The following is a 5,538-nucleotide window of genomic DNA, read 5'->3' as shown; positions in this document are numbered from 1 at the left end:
AGGTGTCAGATGGGGGATCCTCTACTATCTCCTCTATAGCAATCAAGCCAGGTGGAAGAGGTTGACCATCAGGTTCGTAAAAGATTTCTAGAGCAGAAGAAGGTATAATTCCTGCAGTGACAGATACTGGGGGGGTGACAACTTTTGGATATTGAAATTCAAAGTCCAGATGTTCAGGTAAATGAACTCCAGTCTCAACGGGAGGTTCTTGAACAACTCCTGGTTCAAATGTAATCTCGATTTGAACTAGAATGGGTTTTGGACCAACTCTATATGGAGTTGTTTCAGGTTCAGAAGTGTTTACCGTTACACTAGGATCAGTTCTAATGTCCTCTGGTAACTACGAAACTTCCTCTTTAAAGGCGGATGTACCAGAAATAATTGGAGTAACTGGAGTCTCTGATGATGTTGAAACAGAAGTTCCAAATAACCATGATGAACTAGACTCAGTTAAACGAGACCGCTTTGTTCAAGTTGGTTTCACTTTCGGAGGCAAAGACGGTTGAATCGCTAATCTCCGCAAACAACGAGGTTTTGATTGACTTTCTTCCATGATTGTGGATTACTTGATCAACTTAAAAATAAACTAAGGGAAAATGATGTTATTTCATGGCAATTTATTTTAACGACACTTTGACACAACTTTGCTTTTTCAGTTTTAAAGAGTTGAGAAAAAGCTAAAGATGACTCTAGTCTCCTTTGACTTTAATGAGCCTAAAAGGACAAGTACTTAGATGGACCTTTTCTTTTAGAGAGTTGAAAAGGAACGAAAGTGACTACTCTGGAGAGTCTAGACAAAAAGGTTTACCAGACCAATCGTAAAATTGCAATATACACCTTGGTGATAAATTAAAGAGAAATTACCAAGGACTTATGTACGGCAGTCAATCTTCTCGAATGCTGTGTTCAGTGCATTGCAATCAATAAGGCGGCAGACTCGGTTTCCTATGGATAAAGGATTTAAGCCTATTGTGGTCTCCCAATATATACGTGACAGTATGGGGAGCACAAGTCCATGCTAGCACTTGTCGTATCAAGGAGGAGGAATCACCCAACCTTCAATGAAAATGATAGCCACTAGTTTTAATGACGCTGGAACATGTCTCTAGCCTAGACCTCTAAATATGTTACGTTAGATTCCAAAGCATTGTTAAGTTCATTGAAGTTCATTTTAAAGTTGATCTTTCTTAAAATTTTGCCTTTGATGGTTCACCACATGATGTATGATCTGAAATTCCTAAAGATGTAATCTACAATGATAAACAATCTTTTCGTTTATTTGACCAATGAAAATCCAAACTACAAAGAATAGAGCATAGAAGTTCTTGTAAAGAAAACAACAAAGAGCACTCACTAATGCAATTTCCCTAAATCCTCTTTTTTCACACAAACCAAAATTCTAAATGCAAATGCATGTATTTTTTTTCGCTTTCCTTAATGTGAATGATGCAAAAAGGAAAACTAAATGCAGCAAAGATCTAAAATATTGCACTCAAAATGACATTTTCGACAATTTTTTCTTCAAAAAGAGAAAGGAAGACTCAAAACGACACTTTCAAGTTTGAAGAAATATGCTTTTGACACTTTGAATGTAAAAAAATCAAATCAAATGCATCAAGAAAAGTTTAATCGACTATCAAGGGAAGGAAGAATTTACAACACTTCTCTTTTTGACAAAAACGACGATTTACAACACTTTTTATATCGAAGCGACAAATCGACTAAAACACTTTTCGACAAAGGATTGTAAATGAGGAACAAATACACAAAAACATTCACTAATCCTAATGTAAATTGAGGCTGATCTAAGTGATGCAAGTAAGCTTCAGTGAAGAGACATTGTTCATATTCAGCAAAACAACCAAACAAAACTGAAAACAAGTCAAAAACCCTCAAGTCCTAGATGGGAAAATGAGTTCAGTCAATCATCGCACCTGGCCTTTGTTGACAATTATATGCATCACACTTTTCACACTCGGGAGGTGAGATGCATACTGAGTCATAGTGGAAGACAGTGCGATGGTCCAGGGAGCGCTACTGACAATTGTTTTGGCTCAAATGTAGAGCAGTTTTCAATGAATCAAGCTTGGTTTTGATGAAAAATGATAAGCAAAGTATGATGGAATGTCTTGAGAGGTTACCGGGCTACCAAAATGGCATCTAGATGTGTTTTCAAGTCAAATGTTTAACTCATAAACTAAATCAGATATTTACTGAAGCGGCATTTATCTACTATGCAATTGCAGAGCAAGAGCAGTTTGAAAGCTACCTGGCTGGCTTTAGACTTTGTCTATAGTCTATAAAATTGAACATAAAACAAACAATTACATCAAACAAACATTTTGTTTCCCCAGTGGAGTCGCCAATTTGTTTATGGGAAAATTATTGTCTTATTGAACAACTAACCCTCTAGGTTTGGCAGCTACCCTAGAAACAACAGTTTAAAGCAATTCAATGATCTTTCCTATGTGTAATAGATAAGAGAAAGATAGTAGAAAACCAACCTGGAACTTTCGCTTGATCCCTTGCCTGATCTCTCTCTCCTTTGGCAGATCCAGTAACTCCTCCCCGTACTTAACACGCTTGGAAAGTACCTACACAAGTATAGAAACAAAGAACTGTCAAAGCATCGTGATCTATTATAGCATAAACATTATAGAATCATATATATAATGAACAAATGAAAGAATTCACAATTATGCAATCAATTGGGAAAATTTTTGAAGAAATTTATTTATAATAAGGAGAATTACAACCTAGTTGTCTGATCCAGCGCCATCCTCCCAGCATCAATCCTTCTTCACCTCATGAATTAGCAAGAACACACCAACAAGAATGCAATGCTCTCTCCTCAATACTAAAAATAGCAGAACTTACTTGCAATTCACCACAATTTAGCCTTTTGATCTCTTGAATGGGAGATCCTTTTATAGTTGTTTGCAAGAAGGTGAGTCATTTGTGGGAATTGATTAGTGTCATTCCACTTGTTACAATTGGTTCCACAAGAGAGGGGAATTGGAGATGGTTTCCTAATTCCCTTGGTCATCCTTGGGCAAATTCAGAGAGGCAAGTGGCACAGGAGAAGTTTCTAGAAGATTCCATGAGCAACCAACTAACAAACTGTCTCGGAAATTTGTCCATCCTCACCCATCGCACCCTATAGAAGGCCCAAACAGTATGTGTCACACTTTGATAGTGTAGTAGTTAGTATGCATCGCACTTTGCTAGTGTAGCAGTTAGTATGCATCACACTTTGCCAGTGTAGCAGTCAATATGGTTCAGTTTAGACACTTTCTGGATGATTTCTGAGATGGAAATTTTGGGGAATGATGTATTCAGATGACTAAGTTTCTTTAGGGTATGAAACAACTCTTTTAGGGTTTGATGAGCCCTAATACATCGACATATATGTTTGGGGCTGATGTGCCCAAATACATCTATAACAGTAAGTCGTAATTCTTATGGAATACATCGTGCCTAGTCTGCGCATAGTAGCGCTCACAGGTATGATGGATCACGGAGCCCTAGAGGAGAGGCTTGCGCAGTTGGAGGAGCTCGAAGAAGAACAATTTTTGGCTGGATTTCACTAGCAGGTCCAAAAGCAGCGTGAAAAGGCATCACACGATCGACATATTAAGCTACACACCTTTAAGGTGAATGATTTGGTGCTGTTGTATGATAGTAAGTTTTATAAATTCCCTGGAAAGCTCAGAATGCATTGGATGGGACCATATGTTATCAAGGAGATCACAGATGGAGGTGCGATGCAGTTGGTAAAGTTAAATGGAGAACCTTTCCCAGGAAAAGTGAATGGCAGTCGTTTGAAGCCATACATAGGTGGGCTGGCCATCTTACTAGCCCACAGAAGCACAGTCTTAGCGCTCCATGCAGCTGAAAGGAGGCGCAGGACTATAAACTACTATGCCCGGGGACTGTGCGATGTCAAGACTGTGTGCATTAGTGAAGTGTCACAGGGTCCGCAATAGCGTGAGGGTAGTTGCACTTCTGTGCGGGTCATCTAGAAAGTGACCATTACAGTCACTATTCACGATGTGATGCTTGGTTTGAGACCAAATGGAGCGGGCAACAGGAATTTAAGGCAAACTTTATGGGCTAGATTCTTGAAAATCTGCTGCCAATCGAGCATTAATGGACCAAATGTGGGGGGAATGGTCGAATTCAAATTCAAAAGGCGCTATAAATTACAAAGGGTTGTCCAACAAACAACACTTGACAATTTTAGAACTGAGTTGTTGTGCGCTCAGATATTCATGAACCAAGACTTTTTCAATCTTCTGAAAGTGAATTCATTCCTTGATCAATTACGGAGACCCTAAGAGAATTGTGGAATCGCACTATGGAAACACTCGAGGAAGTCATGGATACCAGAGAAATGACCACTAAGGAAGTCGCACAGGTAATTACGGAAGTGGAAGCCCCAGAAAGCGTTGGGATAGTCGATGAAATCCCTAAATAACCAAGCATGCCAAGACCCAAGAAAGACAAGCAGGACATGGTACTGGTGCGCGTCTCACCTAGAAATCCACTAATGACTAAGCTCACCATGGAGGAAAATGGGAAAGCCATAAATTTGGAGGCTGATGAGGAGGAAGATTTTGAAGAAATCCTGGTTGAGGAGGAGGATGTAGAGATGGAAGTTGAAATGTAAGGTGTAGACCCTCTCACTAGGTTTCCCACATATGTTACTCTGCGGAAGGGTAAAGTGAAGGGGCCCAAGGATATAGATGAGAGAAAGAGCTTTTTGTAGACTTGACTACTCCCTGACGACCTTATTTTTGAAGGAGTGCACTTGGGATGGCTGGCCGTGTTAAAATTTGAAGACTGGGACCTCGCAAACCACGAGAAGTTCGCGCATCTAGCGACCGCATAGCTAATGCGCCAGAAGAAAGATGCACTGGCTAGAATAATAGAGTTGGAGCCACGCAAATGGATGAGAGGTGTAGAGAAGGAATGATTGCTAAACCTGCTTTGGGTGCCACATTATCATTGCTCCCCAGTGATGGGGATGGGCTCCTCTAGGTAGCTGCACAAGGCCACACTGGTTCAGCGCAGGTAGAACACTGTCAGTTTGACATTCAACGCAGGTAGCCTTCACGGGACCTGCGTTGAAATGCAGACTGCCTTCATAGTGTCTACGCTGAAAGGAGAAACTCTCGTTTCTCTTGGTTTCCGGGTCATAAAATGCTCAAAAATCAACTGTTTCAGGCCAAATCAGAAACACAAGCAAGGTATAAACAGAGGGATGCTTTGAGAGGGTACTAAAGACTATCACAAAGGATCATCAAGTCATTTGTGAGTCCATTGTTGAGATCATAGACCAAAACCCAGTGAAGGATCAAAGCAGCAACATTCTACTTTGCAAAGCAGTTCGATTGTTGTTGTTGAGTCTATGAGGTAAACAATGATGCAAACAAACAAAATGACTAAAACAAAGTTCTTCCCCAGCGGAGTCGCCAATTTGTTGTGGGGAAAAATGCCTATGCAGGACGATCCTATCCACCTAAGGTGTGACAGTAC

The sequence above is a fragment of the Pinus tabuliformis genome, chromosome Q (genome assembly GCF_031772625.1).
Source record: "Pinus tabuliformis cultivar Carrire ecotype Pingquan chromosome Q, CPIR1, whole genome shotgun sequence".
In the NCBI taxonomy this organism is placed as follows: domain Eukaryota; kingdom Viridiplantae; phylum Streptophyta; class Pinopsida; order Pinales; family Pinaceae; genus Pinus; species Pinus tabuliformis.
The sequence above is the reverse complement of the archived record's forward strand: the minus strand, read 5'-3'. Positions refer to the sequence as shown.